The 12,886-nt window shown below is 41.4% G+C and overlaps 2 protein-coding genes across 2 annotated transcripts in view; both read right to left on the reverse strand.

Annotated features, from left to right (window-relative positions):
• ESYT3 (extended synaptotagmin 3) overlaps positions 1-9,465 on the reverse strand; it is a 44,666-nt gene extending 35,201 nt beyond the window's left edge. Inside the window, exons 1-2 of the mRNA XM_075028849.1 lie at positions 9,126-9,465; positions 3,594-3,753 (exon numbers count right to left, since the gene is read on the reverse strand). The gene's annotated coding sequence lies outside the window, so the exon portion shown is untranslated. The remainder of the gene's footprint in view (positions 1-3,593; positions 3,754-9,125) is intronic.
• The window catches only part of CFAP221 (cilia and flagella associated protein 221), a 38,260-nt gene continuing 34,382 nt past the window's right edge, over positions 9,009-12,886 (reverse strand). The window contains exon 27 of the mRNA XM_075028847.1: positions 9,009-9,186. The gene's annotated coding sequence lies outside the window, so the exon portion shown is untranslated. The remainder of the gene's footprint in view (positions 9,187-12,886) is intronic.

The raw sequence follows: 12,886 nt of genomic DNA on the forward strand, positions 1-12,886 counted from the left end.
GCCAGACACAAACCTCCAAGAAAAGGAAGTTGACCGTGGGGAGAACTAGGTTTGGCCTCCCCTTTGCCCTGCAATTGGTATTTAATTAAGGGTCAGTCAATAAATCAAACAATACCGCAAGTGATCCTCATTTGTATGCCACTCATTGTGCATGACTGATCTGGGACAGAAATCAGTTCAGGCATCTGAAAAAATCAAGCTTCAAATGCCTCATGTTAGACAAACTCATGCATGAGACATCTACTATTAACAGGTACTTTTGGAAACAACCCCCCTAATCTTTCCTTTCTGTCAAATGACGATGAATATGCTTTTCTTTCTGGGGGTGTTGTGAAGATAAATCATTATAAAACACACTTAAGAAAGTACTTCTTTACACAGTGGGCAACAACCCTCCAGAACCTGGAGGAGGCTGCAAGGCAGACAGTATCAGCGGGTCCAAAAAGGGATTAGATAAATTTTCAAACAACAAGGCCCAGAAATGTATTCCCTATCATCGTGGATACAACAGCTGTGGATGCTGGGGGAGGTTGAGGGAAAAGGACTGCAGAAAATGACGGGGCTCATGCTCTCTCACTAAACAGTAACTCCTATCGCCACCGAGAACAAGTGGACCAGTGATCTGACCCCAGAGGGCATTTCTGTTTGTGAAGCTGGAAAGAAAGACCAGAAACTGATGGATCTAACAGCTGAAGGAGTATCTGCCCTTTTGATATCATACATTAAAAAACACGCAATGGTTAGTTTGCACAATTGCATGTATTAGGAGATATATTTACATGCAAAACCACACCTGGTTTTGTTCTAACTGTGACCAAAGACTTGTTATTTTTCCCTACTGCCCATTAAAGCTTTGTAAAACATTTTCAGTATCACATTTCAGCCATGGGGTGAAACATCACATGGATAATCTCAGCCCTGAAGTCTGACCTTTCAGAAAAACAGAAGCTTCTGGAAAAAAAGGGGGCTCTTTTAGTGATTTGAAGACTTAGAAGGTTGTTTTTGCTACCATGGGAAGCTATAATATAAGGTAGATCCAGTGGTTTCCTCCTTCAAATTACTACTCCTAAGGAGTTTGAGATCTTTAGCTCAAACTCGGAGAGCTATGCAGTTTAGAAGCACCAACAGGTGGCAGCTTATTGAGCAGGAAGAACAGTGGGGCTGCAGTGAAATACATACTGGCTAATTTCATAAATAAACTACAATTTGGGTTGTTTTTTTTCTTATTCTTCACTCAGCTGGTCACAAAAACCTAGGTTCAGGTCAAAGGATAGTAAAGAGTTCTCCCTCTGTACAAACGAGCAGAACACTTTCAGTCCAGCAGCACAGCCCACAGCTGCTGTTTAGCGAAGCAGATGCTTCCCTGAAAGCAAAACTCCATGTCCCATCCTGCACTGTCCCCCAAGACCCTGACCTCACAAACAGCCACACTCTCTTGGGCACTGCTTGCTCCTTTGCTGCCAACTCTTTGTGAAGAGGCAATTCCTTTCTAGATCTAAAGAGGTTTTAGGAACTTTAAACAATTACACAAATAATATAAAATTTCCCTAAACTATTAGCTCATGCTACTTAACATTTTAGATGTTGAACAAAAGAAGAGGAGTAGAGGTGAAAAATTACTTTTATCGTAACAGGTTATACAGAGCTGTTCTCAAACCAAATACTGTGCTCATGAGAACAAGATAAATCAATAGCCTTTGAGTCCTCTGTTAACTCTGTTTATGATGGATAGTAGCTACCCTTTAAGGAATAATTCTTTCCTGCGGTTTTCTTAAATGTCAGAGGAAATACTGAATTACCGATCAAGACCACAACTTAAGACCTATCAATTTCCTACTGGGGCAAGTATGATCTTGACTGCAGCAGTCTGCTTTCAAGCACCAGATATCTGAGCCACTTGAAGCCACTCTTATTTTCAATTACAGGGAAATTCCACAACCTGTTTCTCCCAATATACACAGGACAGTCACTAAGGTAATGACCCAAGGCTATTGTTCTGGCCTGTGACAATCTTCACCTCTGATTTAACTTGATGAGACATCAGCACTGTAGCTTATTAACACTATGATAAAAGCATATGTTGTAGCTGATTATGACACAGAGATTTTACAGAAACGGCAGGGCTTTGAAAATGTATTAGTACTAAATTTACTGTCTCTCAAGCTGGCCATGGTAACTAAGGCAACCCACTTTAAAGGTGGGGAGTTATGAAAAACCACTGCCAACGCTTTTTCTTTTAACTATAGAGAATATGCAAAGGAATTAATCTGAAATATCGATTTAAGTGCATACCAATGAGATATCAAAGGGTTTACTGAAGATGACTTTCTAACTTAACTTTCTTGTGGCATCAGGGTTTATGGCCAGTGTGACATTCCCACATTAATGCTAGCAAATATTAGAGGTGCACTATGTCTTTTCTCTGTGCATCCACGGCAAAATAGAAAACACATAAGGATAAAACCTTACTCCTTGCGTTAACAGAATGACTTCTGTATCAAGACCTGATTAAAGCATTTGCCCCTTTTGGTACTCCTTGTCACTTGACAATGAATTATTGTTTAGTTTCCTCTGGGTTCATACTCTCCATCCATGCACTGTTCACTTTGTCGTGCAAAGCCATATCCAGACTCTGCGTATCATAGGACAAAAGCCTTGTATCTACTCCTACTGTCTGTTCTCAAGCAAACACTCTCTGGAGTGCATTTCCCCAGGGAAAGCTGTGGCTCCTACATTCTGTTTGGCTCTGTCCAGAAATTAAACATGAGCTGGGCAGCTAAAATAAGCCGGTGTTACACTGTTCAGCCAGGTATATTATTCTGGCTGGAATTACACATCTGGAGATGTGTAATTTGTTCATGAAAATAATTATGTATGTATGTCCTGTTTTGGGAAACATTCCATTGGCATAAAACAATACCAACCTCAAGCCTAGCTGTGGGATACTGACTAGCTAAACCATGCCTAATCTAGGACTAACTGGTATTATCTGTAAACCTGGTCTGGGCTGGTAAAGCTAATGGGATTTCTTCTCATGTGAAAAATAATCACACGCAGAAGACTGCAAAACCAGGGCTTTAGTTGGGAATACGTGCAAAGCCGTGCTGGGAGCACGTGGCCCTTGCTTTTAAAGGCTCTGCTTCACTGTGCTCACTCTCCCATACCACGCCTTGTGTCTGCCTGGTTCATGGCTTCTCACTGCTTTTCTACAACAGGCAGTAAAGAGGGGCACTGAACAGCTGGTACTTTTGGAATATAACAAAACTAGTAACAGCAATTTTTTTCACACATCCACTTATTCTTTCTACAGCGGGGCCATTAATGTGAGGGCAGTGCAGTAGGATGCAGAGTACCCACCACAGCAAGTAAAAGGGTGGTGTGGGCCAGTGCCCCTTGCCCAGCCTTGCCCTTCCTGCCAGCAAATCCCACACCACTCTGTTGCAGTGGACATCTGGGTTAGCAAAGCACTGAGAAAAGCTGTGTCTTGTAGACACAAATTATGTAACTGCACAGGTGAGGCACGAGAACATGAAAAAATACAAAGCGCAATCTACGATGGCAGCAGAGGGAAAGAAAAAATAAACATCCCTTACAGTGAGGACAGCATTTTCCAGTTCTTCGGAGATGGCCTGTGAGCTGGAGCTGTCACTTTCCTGGCTCTGGGGACGACTCAGATTTTCTCACAAGACACATCAGCAGACATTTGTGTTATCCTGGAGCATGCACTGACCCATTAGCCGCTGGTGCCACCTGCTGAACATAACAGCTTTTACTTCAGGAAGGCAGGCAACAGAAAATAGAGCTAGAGCAGCGCTTATCTGAGGGTAGTTATGACCCATTATCCTGGGACAGATCCCTGGATGCTGTCACAAGGTGGCTTTGCATCCATCATTGCTGTTAGTATGCAGACCAGATTTGGTAAGTAATTTATAATCTGGATTAAGGAAAAATAATTTCTTTCCTGAAAAGTCAAATCTTGCTGAAATTAGACTGTATTTGACATATCACAGAATCAGCAGAGAACTGCAATGAGCATGGGGAACTTCAGTTTATTTTTAAAAGACTTTGCTGAGTACAACTTCTGTTAATGTACTATACATTTTAATCTCAGAAGCAGAGTCTGTTAAATCTGTTTGTTTCAAGTTTTGCCATTGATATAATATGAATTTATTCCATTTTTCTGTTTGAACAATTTTATCTGCAACAGGATCTGTGAGCACGAGACACAATGTCTTCAGTCTAAAAACAGCACAGTGCATTTCTTGGAGGATAAAATATTTTATATATTTTGTTATGTCAGCTAGTGAAAGGCAAGCAAGAAAACCCTAGGAAAAAAATTTGTCTCCATATCCTTTTAAATCCTTTTCTACTTTGCTGAGTGAAAGACCATGCTGGTACAGGGTACTGACACACATTAGGCTATAAAAATTGCCTTTCAAGTGCATGATGAATTTCCAGAACAAGCTTATTAAAAATTTATAGTTTAGTCTGTAATCTGTACAATTTACATCTTGCTATGTTTAAGTGCTTAAAGGACTTGACTGAGCTCACAGAAACCTCTTCTTTAAAGAATTCGAGTGCTCAACCTTTTTGAAGCACATTAAAAGTGTCAAGCAGTGGAGGAAGATAATTCATGAACTACAGAACTGCTGTCCCAGCCGGCACCTCCCCATCAATGGTGAAACCAGGAAGAAGAAACTTTCCTGGTTACATTTCTTGTAGGGCTGCATCTTGTTTAGCTGACTCTTTCCATTTGAAGAGTCACAAAACAAAGGGGTTTCTTGATAAACTGGACCTTATTGCTCTCTACAACTACCTGAAAGGAGGCTGTAGTGAGGTGGGTGTTAGTCTCTTTTCCCAAGTAACAAGTGATAGGACAAGGGGAAACAGCTTCAAGTTGTGCCAGGGGAGGTTTAGATTGGATATTTGGAAAAATTTCTTCACTGGAAGGGTTGTCAAGCATTGGAACAGGCTGCCCAGGGAAGTGGTTGAGTCACCCCTGGAGGTATTTAAAAGACATGTAGCTGTGGTGCTTAGGGACATGGTTTAGTGGTGGACTTGGCAGCGTTAGGTTTACAGTTGGACTCGATGATCTTAAAGGTCTCTTCCAACCTAAATGCTTCTATGACTCTATGATTCTATGCTTTACCTAATAACAACATCCCTATGAAGCTAGTTTCTTTACACCCCAGCTTTGAAGAAGTAATGGATAGATCATCTGCTACACTTTCTCCCCCCAGAAGGAAAGGAGGGAGGTAAAAACTGAAACTTTCTGCTCCTTTCTTTCTGCTGCAGGGCTCAGTCATAACTGCACCTTTAATAAAGTCCAGTTAAATTGCAGATTTGCCAGAGGACTCTTCATGTCTGTGGTCTGTGCTCGACACAGCGTGGGACACAGACCAGATTCAGACCCACAGAGTAACAACAGGAGCAACGCATGTGAAACTGTGAGGAATGCTGTTTGCATTTTTGCCTGCTCAGACATCCCTTCATCGTAATGGATCCTGACACAGGAACACCTGCCTGCCATCTCCCACTTGGAGCGTGGGCTGCCAAAGACGGCACAGGCACAGTTTGCAATGGCACAGCCGGGCTGGCACAGGGCTGGGAATTCAGTCAGTCGGAAGCTACTTTCCTTGAGTCAAGTTATTGCCAAGGAGCAATGACAGCATCTTGCCTCTCTGCAAGGCTGCGCCTCCCAGCTCCTGCTGAGTTCCTGCTTAGCATGCTTAGCCTTTTCTTTGAGAAAGAAAAATATATACAGCCTGACTGAAGAGCTCCCTCTGAAGAGCTCCTACCACCTGTTTTCAGGGTGTGCTTTCAGCAAAGAGCTGATGCTCTAAAATGAAGACCTGAATTTGGGGAAGTGCTGCCTTCAAAGCTCCAGAAAGGTCAGTGAAAAGCCTGTTCACAGCAGAATCAGTGCTGTATCCAATAGTGTCCTGAAACCCCTCTGAGCAGGCAGAACTGCTCTGTGCCAGAGTTTTGCACCTGAAGACATGCACCGGGTGAATTTTCACATGACTTTTCTTAGCTTGTCATGAGCAGCTGCAGCACACAAACAAGCTCAAGACTTAAAGGAATTGCACAGTACTGTGGAAGCAGGTTACTAAGCCAAAATTGGCTTCCTTTACCCAGTGTTTCTACCTTCGCAGCAATGTGTACCCTAGAACTGAATGAGGTTAGGCACAGAATGATGAATTGTTTGGACTGGGAAAAGATGTGATGGCATTAGATGGGTTTTATAAAACCCAAAGGGACTGAGAAAAACTTGAGGGAAGAAGGCAGCTTTGGAGTAACCTAACACTGCTGCTCACAAACACAAGATCCCCATCAAGAGGAACATGAGATTACAGTAAACTCAGCAGATTCAAAGCCCACCTCAGCCACTTCACCACATCCCTGTGACACAGACAGCGGGCCCCCATGGGCTACACCTGAGCTTTTACTACTGTCCATGCAAAAGGGATGACAGGCAACATCTCAGCTTGACCATTAAACCCTCACACAAGCATGTTGACAGTTTGTCTTCAGCTTACTGTACTAAACTGCATGGTGTAGTTACAAAGTCCTCCCTGTGCACAAGTGGAATAGTATCCTGGATCTCATTTTATAAAGAGTTTTCCCTCTGCACCTGCTCCAGCTCATTGCTGGCAAGTATGAGACCACGCAGACTGCAAACCAGCAGCAAAAGCAATATTCATCCCAAGATTATTTTTAAAATCTTGGAAAGTTTGAAAATCCTCAGAAGAGTCCTTCTTTTCAGTAAAAGTCCTAATCCATGGCCCAGATGCTATCTCTCCAGCAGTGAGCATGCTGAACAATAAGGCCTCCAGGGCCTTGTACCACAGCTCTTCCTATAATCTCTTAGTGGCCTCTGCTGGCCAGGACTGAGATCCTGGGATCCGTTTAAGTGTTAGCAGTCCTGAATCCAGCTAAGAGTTACATAGGTATTTTATTCGTGACAACAGCAGAGACACCATCTACAGCACTGCAGTAATCTGCAAGCATCCCACCTGATGCTGAGCACATTGCTCAGGTCGGTCACTGACAGTAATACAGTGGCAAGGGCCTTGCAAAATAGCCCAGATTTTCCATGCTTTTCCAACTTTTGTGTGGAGGTGCAGGTATCCTTGCTCGTATGGGAGGCTCTCTAAGCTATGTCCTAGAGAAAACTCTTCCCAAAGACTTCTTCTGTTACCCAAATCTTTGGAAAGTGATAAAAGTGCCTAAGTGGTATATCGAGATTGGTACTCAAGAGTAGATGTCCTCCATTATGGATAAAAAGAGAAGTGCATAGAAAAGTAAGCAAATGCTTAGCACTGAGGAACATCAGAAGAAGTGACTAGAAACACATCATTGGCTGTTGCAAACTATTTGGCTCCATTACATTTAGCTGATTGTCTGACCTGCAGTTCAACATACATAACACTAATGCTATTAAAGCCCATTTCCAAGAGCTGAAACTGGGGTACAGAAGTTAAACAATTGGCTCAGTAATACAGTGAGGAATCCTAGCTGGTCTCTGGTTTCCAAGCCAATGTTTGCAGTGTATTTGTGGCCCCAGTCTTATTCAGAAAGCCAGAGAGAATGTTATTGAATCAGGGAAGCCAGTGCTACATCTAGGCTTGTGCTAACTGGAGTCATTGTTTACTGCTCTCGTGCTTAGACTTGTAAGGTTTAAAAAAACCCCAAACATACAACCTCCAAATGAAAATCATATTTTTTGCTTTTGGAAGAAGGTAGCAGTTGATATACTCTTCCTCTTTTATGAGTTTTATTTCAGATGGCAAATACTGTTCATTCTCAGGGTAAATTCAATTGTTGCGTATTAAATGCTCACAAACAGGTCTTTAGGAAGTAGCATTTCAGTGCAACCACTTGGAGCTCTGGACATGAAATTCTTATGTTTTCACTGTGTACTTGCACTAGAAAGATAATTTGTCTGAAAAATTAGCTAGCTTCTGAGAGTCAGTTTCTAAAACTTCAGGCTCGCTACCTTCATTTATAACCATCCTTTATCAGGTCAAATTTAATACACAGGAAATTTAAAGAACAGAACATTTTTTCCTGAGGAAGTATTTGTTAATGAGAGATGAAATTCTCCCCCTGCAGGAAGAAGGCACAAGTGTCTGTAGTTGCCCACAAGCAAGGAAGGAAGGAGGGGCACTGTCACAGGCCAAGACAGTTTCTTTAACCCAGACAGGGAACGTTATTAGCAGAAGGGCTACACTAATTTTTGTACTCTTTACTTTTTGTACAGTCTTATCCTACTGTATGTTTTAGCAGACTATGAAAGGGCTTGAGATTGGGAAAAAAATCAATAAAGAAATGAGCTACCCCCTGTCAAGAAAATAAGAATTTGTATCTCGGTGTTATAGTACACTATGTTACACAGGACTGTCTGTTACAACAGACCAGAAAACACAGAGCTGATGGAGAGATATCCATCTTACTTCCTGTATCATTAACAGGTTTGCTACTGATGGCAGCAGAAGTTCTCACTAGCCATCACTGTTCCGCTATAGCTTCTTGTTTTGGACATGAAATATTCCTGGCAAAAAATCTTGATGGGTGCAATTCAGAATCACTGAAGTCAAACTTTGGATGTGATTGCTGTCTTTGGATTTGAAACTGAGTCTTCTGTTAAACCTTCAGCTTTATGTGGTGCTGTAGGAATATCATAAAATAAGACACTGACTGGTAGTATGCATGGCTGGGAGTCATCTACTCTTCCAAGAACAGCATTTTTATGGTAAAGGTGTGAACAGAAGTGCTCTCAAAGAAATGGAAAATATTCTGGTTACTTAGCACTTCAGCTGAGAGATCTTGCCAAAAAGACTGCAAAAAGCATACGTCCACTATTTTCTGACCCTCAGAAAAATAGCCTGCTTTCCTGGTGTTCTCCCCTAACTTAGCGTAAACTCAGCTTTCCAGTTTATCTTGGTTTTCTTCTTACCTTCCCAATGCTAGGGAGTATAAATTCCCTGCTGCTAGAAGAATATAAAGTTACCCTACCATTATAAACAGATATTTTTCTCTTTGTTTCTCTGTGGCAGGTTGGTGTTCTTCCACTGAAGGAACTCTCTTTGAGAGCTATCATAGCTCCATGTTCTTCCCCTTACCTTCCAATCAGTTTCCAATCTTTTATGGGCTCCTGATTCCAGTAGTTGCCTATGGAAAAGCCTGTTGATACAGAAAAGAGAAATATTTTATTTAAAAAAAAAAAAAATCTCCTCCTTCACTAAAAAGAATACCTGCAAAATTTGGGTTTCATATATTATAAAGAAAAACAACTTAAACCCCCCCCCCCCCTTATTTCTCTGTTATGGTTCTAATTAAAAGGTTTAGGGGAGATTTTTCTTTTAGCAAAATTTTCCTTATTGAGATCATTAAGAAATTCTGTTTCCCTACAAGCAATCTGGTCATTAGAACATAAGCTTAAGGTTGCCATTACCATGGAATTTATGTGTAAATAATTGAGATACATGCTACCTTGCAACCAATCAGTAGTCAAAACTATATCTGCTGGGAAATGTAAAGGAAGACTAAATTTTTTTAAATTTAAAGAGAGAGAGAGAGAGAAGAGTCAGAAAAACTCCAAGGCAGGAATGTTCCTATCATTCTCTCCCACATAAAAGAAAAATTGTTAATCTCTGGGGGAAACTTGAGAGAAGGTTCTTTGTGCCATAGTAACAGAACTCTGGAGCCCCTTGCCAAAGGAAACTGGAATGGCAAAAAATCATGTGGATTCAAGGGGAGAATGGGCAAGTACTGAGAGAAGAGGTTTGTTGAGGTTTAGTATATCAGGCTCAGGAAATCCCTGAGATAAGAACAGTTGGAAGCTGGAAGAGTTTTGGAGGAGTATTGTAAGTGCTTGTCCTTACTGTCCTCTAAGTGGTTACTTACAGATACTGTGATAACTCTTGATCTGAACCCTTAGGCCATTCTTACGTTTCCCTGATGCAAAACAATAGGGTGGTGTGAGAAGTCCCCCTACAGGATATGATCACAGCTTGGTGCTTTCCATTACACATTACTGGGGGACTGGAAGGTGGGAGTAAGTCAAGGGTTAAGTCCACCCCACTGAACCATTCAGCACAGTGTAGTGGCTGTACTGTGAGGGTTGCTACCCTCCCAGCTGTACACCCTACTCCCTCATCCTCCCATTTACAGTGGCTGGGGGGCCAGATGCCAAACCAGGTCTATTTGTAGATCTCCACCAGCAGAACCACTCTGTTGTCTTTTTCGTGATATCCACTGTGGTGGCAGGAGAAATCATAGATAGAAACCGAGTCCTGTATAATTCTTTTTTAGGTGAGTTCTCTTGCAAAAGGCTAAAATGTTCCATTTGTTTCAAATAAAGTGCCATCTGGAGATGCTTCTTCAACAATGGCAGGGTCAGAGTCCCACTGTAGCTGCAAGCTAATAGTAATAACAAAAGCCTGTCCTATCCCATCTACCAGCAAAATCAGCAAAATCTGGTGAGATGGGATATGCCATTCACAACTGAGTGAGCGTGAAGAAGACAAAGATACTGTTTACTGAGAAAATGTTCCCCTTCCAAGCACCACAGCCACTAAAGTCATGATTGATTTCAAACTGGAAACACAATAGTAGCCCTGTTCCTTCTCTTTATCCAAGCTCTTTTGCATCTGTTTTCTTCTGGGAAATTAGCTTATAGCTGAAAAACGTCTTTTCTTTCCAATTCCTGCATTTGTTTCTAATATGTTTGTTACCACAAAATCTTTTGTTCAGAGAAGCAGAGCAAAGGCCCACTAGACTTAATTATCTCCTTGAAAACTGTTCAGCTTTTCTAGTAGTACTGTGTGATTTTAGTTGGTATTTTTCAGTAATGCTTTTTCTTATAGAAAAATTAAGTCAGAGCAGTGCAGAAAATACATCCACTGGAGGGCAGGCCTCAATCTGGCAGAACATACTAAAAAGCCTAGAAGGAAAGATAAAAAAGTTATGTTCTGCTGAATGGAAACTGTCATGAGTCAATCAGGACTCAACAGTTAAGAACTAAGAGACGGTCTTTTTTCGGAATGAATAGTTTCATGACTGCAGATGTATAGTCTATAAAACGAAGGCTCTAATAAGGGTTCATGTGTAATAAGAAGGGTCCTAGATGAAGCCTCTCACCTTGACTATAGTTAAAATAAACCTATCATGACAATTATTAGCTGAAGTCAGCAAATCCTAACAGGAATGACCCAACAGTGCTGATCAGACTGCCACCAACTGAAATCAGTGGAGTTGAATTCCAGGGCTGAACTTGGCCCATACGTTTCATGTGTTGTCCCAGCAGGACTATCTTCCAGCACGGGCATGCAGGACTTGTGATCTGAGCTTGCTTGAGGTGGAAGATGCCTCACAGGAGGTCCTTTCTGTGCCTGTGCACACAGTCCAGAGGCACATTTGATGTGCACAAGCAGAAGTGGTGTCTGGCTCCACCTCAGACTCACAGCCAGACCAGACCCTGGGCATGCTCAGGAAAGTACTGTTCTGGGTGGGCACCTGGTGTCCCACTCCCTGGACTTGCAATCTGTGCACTCTCTACTGCCAGGTCCCCTACTACTGTGGAGATGGCTCTGCTTCAGAGTTAATTACATGTGACTGGATCAAATACTTCATACTGTACTTGTTTCTAGCAAGGACTGAGTTTGGCTCAGCAGTTTGAGATGCTAAACCTTTGATAATCCAGATACCATCTTTTGCTTTGAGTGCCATCAAAATCAGAACAAAAGGAAAGAGTTTATTTCATGTGGCAGCTGAAGATCCCATATTTAATGCTGCCAGACTTTGTCAACACAGTTTTCTTTCAGACAAACCGAAAACTCAATTTTCTCTTTGCAGTTTTCATGGGAGCATATTAAATGAACTTCCTCCTTTCATCAGTGACTCACTCCTGGAAAGGCTATTTCACAAATAGTATCTCCATTCCAAAGGAAACAAGCTGTTCCCTCTTACATTACTCAAGTAGCTGCAGATAAACTAAAATACATTAAGTCAAAAGATTTCAAAATGCATTAGATACATAGCTCAGAGACAGTTAGCTTTTTGTCAGATAGTTCTCTGATATGAATTGCTGCCTTTTAATGAAATCACTCAAGCCAAATTCTAAAATTGACTAGAAATTCTGGGTGCCTGGCTGGAGACATCTTACAATCACATGGAGTCCATAAGTTCATATCCTTCTTGCTGTGTCTATGTTGGTCACACAAAATATCTACAGCCTTTTTTGAAAATCTTTTCCATACAGAATGCAGCTAACAGGTTAGATAGAAACTAATACAGTTCTATAGAAATTCTTTCAGCAATTGAAGGCTGGTCTAAATCAGAATCGTGGGTCTAAATCAGAGTATCTCCAATCTGAGATTGCTAACAGTCATTAAGACATCTGTTCAAGTCTACAGCCGCAGATTTTACATAAATTAGTATCTGTTTTCTGCAACGTGAACTAAAGCCTTACCTGGAGATGTGAATAAGGTGATGATGTGGTTACTTCCATTAGTAATGATTACTGATGTGTTTAGAGCTGAACTGCTGCTGCTAATCTCATCAAAGAAAAGATGCTAAGAATTCCTCAAACAAACAATTAAGTCCCCAGATAAACAGTTGGAAATAGGGTTTCTTGACCACATGGGTCTGAAAAACAGCCAGGCCTTTCTTGCTGAAGAAGATCATAAGTATAATCATATCTTTAATCAAAGAGAAAAGAGAGAAAGGCTTTTATAAGAAATGAAATATCTCCCTGGCAGTGTCTAGGATAACATAAGAAAATGCAAAACTGTCATGTTACATGTCAGTCACAGGAAGAATGTATTTGGAAAAGACTCTTCTGGGGAATATTTGTAAAAGGCAGTACTCCTTAAAGCATTCA

The sequence above is a fragment of the Buteo buteo genome, chromosome 5, assembly GCF_964188355.1.
Source record: "Buteo buteo chromosome 5, bButBut1.hap1.1, whole genome shotgun sequence".
Classification (NCBI taxonomy): domain Eukaryota; kingdom Metazoa; phylum Chordata; class Aves; order Accipitriformes; family Accipitridae; genus Buteo; species Buteo buteo.